The sequence below is a fragment of the Vigna unguiculata genome, chromosome 9 (genome assembly GCF_004118075.2).
Source record: "Vigna unguiculata cultivar IT97K-499-35 chromosome 9, ASM411807v1, whole genome shotgun sequence".
Taxonomy (NCBI): Eukaryota; Viridiplantae; Streptophyta; class Magnoliopsida; order Fabales; family Fabaceae; genus Vigna; species Vigna unguiculata.
The window spans coordinates 34,591,447-34,600,942 of NC_040287.1; the positions used below are offsets into that span (position 1 = coordinate 34,591,447).

At 29.3% G+C, this 9,496-nt stretch overlaps 1 long non-coding RNA gene across 1 annotated transcript; it reads right to left on the reverse strand.

Annotated features, from left to right (window-relative positions):
• Positions 1-7,519: 7,519 nt before the first annotated feature.
• On the reverse strand, positions 7,520-9,064 carry LOC114162171. The gene is made up of 3 exons (XR_003599150.1): positions 8,915-9,064; positions 8,732-8,797; positions 7,520-7,635 (listed from the first exon to the last, which is right to left on the reverse strand). It is a non-coding gene; the product is annotated as an uncharacterized LOC114162171 (long non-coding RNA).
• Positions 9,065-9,496: the final 432 nt, after the last annotated feature.

Below are 9,496 nucleotides of genomic sequence, written 5' to 3' on the forward strand. Positions count from 1 at the left end.
AAAAGAAGTTTCTAGGTAAATTAATTATTTTCCACCTTATATATTAAATTTATTTTTAAACAAAATATATTATATCATTCATTTTTTATAAATATTTTTTTTTATATTTTCAATCACTCAATAAAATTTATAAAATAATTTTAAATTATTTATATATAATTTTATATTACCTATAACAATAGGGACATTTTGGTAATCTAATTTTTTTCTATTAAAAGTTTTTTTTAATATATCACATCAGTCAATTCAATCACAAACTTTTACAAAATTCACTTTCTAATTCACTCTAGAATCACCTCTGAAAAATAAAAAAACTATTTGGATTACTTGTTTTATAGAAATATCGACTTCAGTCCAAATAAAACATTAATTTAAAATTGAATATAAACAAATTTGGGGCAAAGATTAAAACATTGTCTTTTTCCCCTCATCTTGCTATGTATTGATCCAGTTGTCTTCTTATGTTCTTGTCCTTTGTCTCAATTGATACATTTGCATATATTTGTGTCTTTCTATTTGTTTGAGTTTGACTAGCACTATCTAGGTTGCACATCAAAATTAAAGATTAGTAACAACAAATTCTACTCCACTAGGCATTATATATACAAAAAGTAAACCAAACCAATTCAAAATTTGTTCAAGATACATCTTTAATATTTATTCCTTGTTAACCATGTACTTGAGTTTCAGAAGAAATGAGCAAAAGACATAGAATAATATATGGAATGTCATAAGAAAATACAGTTCTCTCACAAAGAAAATCCCATAGTACTTTTGTTTAAGTGTTTGACAAGAAAAAATCAACCCAACATTCACTTTTGTATGGTTATAATGCATGTCTTTGGATAAATCCACTGGTCAAAAAATAAGAAGTTTTATCTTTTAGATTTTTATAATCTATGCAAAGGTTTTCATTCGAGCAATTTCAAATATTTTTTCACATAAATTATGACACTCATAGAAAACATATTATTTTTATGTTCTTATACTAGACACTTTATAGTTGAAAAACAAGTGTTGGGTAGTTTTATTGTACTTTACAAAGCACACAAGTTTTACATGATATTTAATTCCATATTTATATGTTCTCTTTGGTTGCAATTCTATTCAAGTTCATTCATATGAAGTGTTTACATAGGAATTGCATTTGTTATCCATAGTATTGAAAAAATTCGTCATTTTCTTCACTTATGTTCTTTTGCAATATTTTGTACACATATTTGATTGTATATGAATCTATATGTTATCCCTTCCATAACCAATAGTCTTGACTCTATATTTTTTATGAAGACCTTGTTAAGTCATTCCTCAATGGATCAACCTGAGATAATTCCTACTAAAACCATTTCCTCTTCCACTATAATTTTCATTCTCATTCATTATTATTCCAATTCACCATTTCTGACATTGTTGTCATCATAAGGTTTGAATTTGATTGATACTTCCATATCTATACTCTATGTGATATTATTGTCAAACAATGTTTGCCCATGTCATACCTACATATTTTCTTCAAATTCTTTCACCACACATATCCATGTTTGGATTGATTAGGTTAATTTAGTTATCTCAAACCCTTATATTTAGATTCTAATATATTCTTCAACAACATGTGTTTTTATAGTATACCCCATTTTCACTTTGCAAGTAATGTCTCATTAAAACTTTGTATATCCTTTATGTTTATTCCTTCGAATTTGTTGGGTTTACATATAGTTGATCATTTCACCCACACTTCTTTCTTTATTATGTTCTCCATTTCCATAAAAATTGTTTTTAAATTTTTTAACTTCCTTTATCACTCTTTTTGACACTTTGAAAAAAAATAAAACAAAAAGGAGATAACAATAATGATTAATTTAATCAAACACACACTTCGAACAAATGTTAATTATTTGTCATTTCAACCTATTAACCTCTTTCTTATTTTCTGGAATTTCTTCGAATTGATATCTCTAAATGTGTGAAATGTATACTTCACAATAGCATTACATCAATCGAGTTGATTATCATACACTCCAACCAATTTATTCTTATAAAACTTCACTTTGAGGTCGAATGTAACCTCAAAACATATTGATACAACTTTTTAAGGTTAAGATACATATTATACATTGTGCTTTTGTATAATAGTTAGGACAAACTATGTTTAACCCTAAATTCACAACTTATATTAAAGTTCAAATTAAAAATTTAGTGAGAACAAAATTTCTAAACCCGTTTCTTTTCTCAACTACTTTTGGATATGGCTTTGAAGTGATTATTGAGATTTTATTTTTGTTTATTTGTTGATTATTTTTCCTCCACTCCATGTAATTATTAATTGCACCCAACAATACTAGGAAAAGACTTAAACACCATTCACGTGCACTACACCACATTGGATCACCACCACCCGCTTCAGTAAAAGAAGAGAGGAAGAATGCATACAAGAAGAAAGAGATGAAATGGAGAATAAAATGTAAAACTCATTCCCAAAATGTTTTTTAGAACATAATCCATGTGTTCTAATTTTTTTTTTCAAACATATTTTGTATAAGTATCATGAGAAACTCATTCCAAAAGACAATTACTGAAATTACATTCTATTCAAAAATTACATTCAAAAAAGTTTATTCCAAAACACATTTATGTTTCAGAAATTTTGTTTTGAAAATGTTATTTCAAAAATCACAAAAAGATTATTCCAGAAAATATATAATTTGATAAAATTGTTATTTCAAAAGTTAAGTTCTGCAAGATGTAAAAGCCGTATTTGTTTTTTTGTCAAGTGCATAAAGTAAGATTTTTTTTTTAAATATGTTTTCTTAATTATTTTTTGAAAAAATGTATTTTGTTGTTAAACTAAATTGGTCTCTCTATATATATTTTTTTTAAATCATGTGAAATATTATCCTTGAGCTTATTATGTTATACATTAAAAGAATATTTAAAGATGAAATACAATATTTAAAAATAGTTTAGAGGTAAAATACTATAATTTCTTTAAGATTTTATCTCGACAAGAGATAAGTTAAAATTTTAATAAAATGGTGTAAATCTCATCTTATAAGTTAGTTTTGCGTTTTAAAATGGTGTAATTACTAATTTGATACCCTAATTTTTTTGTTTAGTTCAATTTGGTCCCTATATTTTTTGTTGGTTCAATTTAATACCCAATTACTTAAAAAGGTTCAATTTGATCATATCCGTTAAGTTAGAGTTAACACTGTGACCCGTATAAGACACGTGTCAAGCCATGAATTTTTTTTCTTTAATTTTTAATTTTTTTTTTCTAAAAATCTATAATCTACCACGTGTCATGTTACTGTCGTGCCACGTGGCAATTTACCGTAATGACACGTGGCAGTGGTAAAACTTGTTTTCATTTTTTTCTCTATTTTAAATTTTTTGTTCAATTTAGTAACTCTATTTTTTAAAATGATCCAATTTTGTCATTTTCAAGTTGAGACTAAATTAGTAAATAAACTTAATTACAACTTATATAGACATGTTACAATAATTTTTTTTAATATATACATCAAATCACTTCACCTAAATACTAAAATTATTTTTTTTTTACATTTTTACCTTTAAATTTTTACACTTGAAATTTTTTACACTTGTAAAAAATAAAATAATTTGAATATATTAGGTGTAGTGATTTGATGTATAAATTTAAAACAATAATTTTAATATGTATATATAAGTTATAATTAAACTTATTTATTAATTTGGTCTCAAAGGACAAAATTGAATCGTTTTAAAGAATTGGGGTACTAAATTGAATAAAAAATTGTAATAGAAGACTAAATTGAAAACAAGTTTTACCACTATCACGTGTCATGACTGTAAACTGTCACGTGGCACGACAGTAACTTAACATGTGACAGATTATAAATATTTAGAAAAAAAATTAAAAAAAAAATTCACGGCTTAACTCGTGTCCTGTACAAATACAATGTTAACTCCAACTTAACAGAGAAGACCAAATTGAACCCTTTTAAATAATTGGGGTATACTAAATTGAACCAACAAAAAATATGGGTACCAAATTGAACTAAACCAAAAATTTAAGGGACAAAATCAATAATTATACCTTTTAAAATAGTATTAGAGTCATCTAAAGGTTATCATAGAAAAATTTATTATTTATTGGACTTATTATCCAATAAAACTCTTATTAAATATCTTAGTGTACATATCTCACTTTAGAACTAATTTTGTAGAGATGAGTTAGGATTAAAAGTTCTCCTGTAAAACAACTTTTAAAAATCGTTTACAAATAAAAGACTATTAATTTTTTTTATAGGCGGAAAGAAAAAAATATACAACTTAATATTTAAACATACAACTTTTAAGTTACAAATACTTATTCTTTTGTATAGACAAAATAAAGTTATCAAAGAAGATCAACTGCCAGGTGAAACATAGTTGAGGGAGAGAAATTACATTTTTTTATTCCTTAATTATTCATCCATCCATTATGAAGTCTAACAACGCACTCAACTATGAAAAATATTGGACCGAATAGTTGCTAATAAACCAAATAATTAAGATCTTGATCAATTATAATCACATGAGTACAGTATAGGTTCGTTGTAGATTTTTAAGAACAAATATGGTAAGAAGAGAAGAAACTAATTAATGAATCTTGTTAACTAGTATTCCATATTGTTCAATAAATGAAAAATATAAAATACATTTATAATAGAAAAACCTTTTATTTTTACATAATTATTTAACTACTACGTACATAGGGTTATCTTTTAAGTAGTGAAATAAATTAAAAGCTTTTGTTAGCAAGTGAAACTTTTGAGCAAGCATTTTTTTGGAAGCGTGGTGCAAGTACATATTGATAGTAACTCTGAAAGAAATTTATTTCAATTTTTTCCGCTTGGAGAAGTTCAGAGCTTGTTCAAATTTTGTACGCATATCTTTTGTATTTTAAGAACTATGAAAGCGAAGAAGGGAGGGGCTGGGCTGGTCTGCTAGCCCGTCGTCCACTGCATGATGAGTCGAACATTTCAATTTGTTTTCAGACTTTGAATGGGTTTTTCTTCCTGCATCTCCAAATTTTTTTCTTACACCCTCAACATTTTTATAATTCCACTTTTATTATTTTGGTTTATAGTTACCGACTTTCAAAACTCGAAGTTACTGGCTTTCAGAAGTCGAAGTTACCGGCTTACAGAAGTCAGAATTACCGACTTTCAGAACCCGGTGTTATCGACTTTCAGAAACCAATGTTACCGGCTTTCAGAATTCGGTATTATCGATTTTCAAGATACGAACAGTAGCAAAACATGAATAAAAATTTTAAGGGTGTCAAATTTAATTTTTTTATATATAAATTAATTTTCTAGTTAAATAAAAAGTTCTTCATTTTCTTTACTTAAACCATTTTTATAGAATGATTCACGTATGCACTTTTCAATTTATAATATTTCTAAATCATTGAATTCACACAACATAAGTATTCTAATTTTTATTCCAAATCAAGGTTATCCAACTAATTCATTATGTGTAACAGAATTTGTAATGCAACCCAAGATATATCCATAAATTTTACCATTTCAGCAGAAAACACAACAACCTTTAAATTTCATAATTTAAGCTTGTACTAATTTGGGTAAAAATATAATTAAGATTCATGCCAATCTGATAAAAAAATTCCTAAAATCATAATTAGGATTCATACTAATTTGGGTAAAACTTAATTTGGAAAAAACATCATAAGTGAATCATAGATTTAAGATACATAAATCATAATAAAATATGAATGATTTATGACACATATTGAGATAATCATTTATCTCCTTACTTTTCTTTCTCACTTTAATACTTTCTTGATGACTTATTGAGAAATAATTTTATTATGACCAGAGATAAAATCTTAATCGCTTTTATCAACCAATATCCATCAAATTAATTCTTATTTTTAAACAATAAAGATATACAACTAAAAAATATATAAATAAAATTATTAGAAATTTTCTTAAACTTAATATAAATAATATAATTATATATAAATATAATTTTAAAATATATAAAAAAAATTAAAACAAAAATTGGGGTTACCGGCTTTCAGAATCCGGAGTACCGAATTTCATTCTTAGGGGTGCAGGCTGCAGAGAAATTTAATTTATAGTTTATTTTTATTTTGTTGAAGGATATAATGGTCTTCACAATCAAACTTAGAGGTGTAGAAAGAAAAATTGGGGGTGCAAGAAGAAAACCCCCTTCGAATTAGTTTGACTCAATCCAATTTTTGCGTACCAAAAATAAAACAAGCCAAAATAGGATAGATTGACTCGTTTTGCCATTCCTATATGATTGCATCTCAAAAAACTCAGTAACATGAAGTTCATTGCACACTAGAAAGTTTGATATAGTCTCCTAAATAGTTATTGCTATTTCTAGTTTACTCTTATAAGATTACATTTTTCAAATTTATAAGAAAAAAAAACAATTTTAGTGATAAATGTTAAAATCTATAAATTATAATTTTTAATAATTTAGTTCATTACAAGAAAATGCTTAAATAACCACTAATTTCATAAACAAAAAATAATTAGTCAATGTAGTAATTAATTTAGATATCAATTTATAAACTAAAGATTATTGATATCTTAAATAGTATATATTATGAATAAAAAATTATAATTTATTTTTGAATTGATTACTAAATTGATCTCTAACATTAATTACCAAAGTTTTAGTTAAAAAAAATAGTATATAAATTGGTTTCTAAATTGAATATCAATTTAGACCTTAATTCTCATAATTATTTAGTTTTTTCCTAAATTTCACGTTGTCGTTCGGGAGAAATCTTAGTCTAGTAGATAGTCGAGAGTTCATGAGTCATGAGATGTCTCCGTCTTAGTGTGAGTATTTGATCTTTGTCAATCCATTTGTTGAGTGTCCTGATTGATTAGGTATCTAAAATGAAAGGTCGAATGATTCATAAATCAAATAATTTTGTAAGAAAAATTAAATTGAAATGTATAACTTATTATTATGATGATTATGATTATTATTATAATAGTTGTTGTAATTATAATAAATAATAATAATAATAATAATAAATATATTAAAAGTATATATTACAATTTAATTTGATTTTAATTGGTTTTGAAAATTCAAATATAAATCGAACAAAATTGATTCGTTATTTATATTTAGTTTTAATTTGTTTAGATGGGTTAAATTTTAAACACTCCTAACCAGAAAGAATGCTAGTCAAGTATTAATATTTAACAAGTAAAAATAGATCAGAATTAGAATTAGACACACACTTCCTTAATGATAATAAATATGTGCATAAAATAATATTTACTAAACTTTAAACAATTAATACGCTTTACTATAATCGGAACGAATACTGTAACATCCCGTTTTTATAGTTTTTAAACTATTAAGCGAAACATTTAAATTTCAATAATTCAGAAGCAGTTAGTGACATAGGTCAGCATAACTAGTACAGTCATCCAAAAGAAGTGCATACACTGATCAATATGTACAGCCCACATCACTGAAAGTTACAAAACATCCTAAACATTTACTAGAGAAACAAGAGGCTACTACAGCTGGGAAACGTCTAGGAACTCACTCGACGTCGGTCCGGGAAAGGTGTACCTTCACCTGCACTTTTATCTGCTCGCGCCATTCATTAAAGACGGTCATTGCAAAAGAAAATAGAAGGCACACAGAACACAAAAGAAACTAAAAGGGTAAGCTAACTGAACACGGAGTAAATCATGCAATTGGTATTTTTATTCTACCACAGAGAATATACTTTTGATACATAATCAATTAAAATCAATCCAATTAATCCTGACCATAACATCACACCTCATTCTAGACTCGATATCCGGATTATGTAAGTGGCATTGGAGCTCTTGGTGACTTGCACTTGAAGTGGCTCCTAAACTCTGCAGAGTCTTAGGCACAAGGGGTATTCACCCAACCACTCTCAAGGTAAATCCCATCACCTCTATGATGGATCGGAATCATAGACCAGGACCTCCTGCTACTTCCCCCGACGTAATCCATCACACTCTATTTGAGTCTTAATGGTTATTGGAAGCGTCAGGATGTCACCAATCTGAGTCCTCATGCCCTTACATTCACTAAACCACATACTTTAGGATTTCCCTTGAAATCCTAACTATAACATAATCCATTCACATCACACTCACACCCAAAGTTTGCATACAGTTTAACATACATAAAGATCTCACACCATTATCAACCCTCATCATCTTAAAGCAACCAATCAAGCATCAAGGAAACAAAACAGTGGGAAAAACAGTTTTCTGCAGGGGATCTCGCTTAGGCTAGAGGGTCTCGCCTAAGCTAGAGAGGTTATCTCGCTTAGGCGGACTGCCCTCGCCTGGGCGAGAGCCCTTACAGAGGCAAAGAGAAGTTCTGGACGAATTCTCGCTCAGGCGAAGCAGGCTCGCCTGGGCGAGAGGCTATCTCGCTCAAGCGACTCCAACTCGCCTAGGCGAGATTTCGCACAATGACAGAGGTGAGCTTCTGGTATTTTCGCTCAGGCGAGACCAACTCGCCTAGGCGAAACTACCAGAAAATCCTCCCTGTTCTGCACATGCAAACTCGCCCAAAGGCCGTCCCCACTCAATTTCATACTTTAGCAGCCTCAAACATCAATTAAACAAGCAATCATGAAATCAAAGCACTCCCAAACGCAATTAACACCAAAATGAGTTACAAAGTTAGCTTCCCTTACCTTTTTGCCAAGACTTTAACTGGTGGACTCAAGCAGATTTACAAGACAGCAGAGTTTTAGCTTAACCTAGAGGAATTCATCACAACGACATGGAGAAGAAAGAATTTCGTGATTAGATTCAGAAATCAGCGAGTAACTAGAGGATTCTAGCTGGAACCGAACCCAATTTTAAAAGAAACCTACCTTGGGGAATGAAGGTTTGAGGGAGGAAGCTGCGGAGGTTCCTGCTGGTTGGTTCTTCCAGAATCTGAGTAGGAAAAAGGAAATGGTGAGATGGCAGCACAGAGAGAGGGAATGGAAGAGAGTTTGGAGTTGCAGAGGAGAGTGGAAGGAATGAGGAAGAAGAGTGAGCTTCTGTTTTTGGAAGAGGGTAAAAAGAGAGGTATTACATTCTCCCTAACAACAAAAATTTTCGACCCGAAAATTAAGACTTACCAGAGAACAAGTGTGGGTATGACTTTCTCACATCTTCTTCTAATTCTCAAGTGGAATCACCTGTCCTCTTGTCCCAAATGACCTGGACTAGTCTGATGGATTTCCCTTTGAGCTGCCTCAACTGAACATCTCCTAAACCCACGGGTTGAACCTCTACTGTGAGATCTCCCCTGATCTGCAGATCTTCCATCTCAAGTACATGGGAAGGGTCGGAAACATATTTTCTGAGCTGTGAAACATGGAATACTGAGTGGAGGTTGGCCAAGGGAGGAGGTAGGGCAATCTCATATGCCACTGGTCCAATTCTTCTCAGAATCTGGTATGGACCGA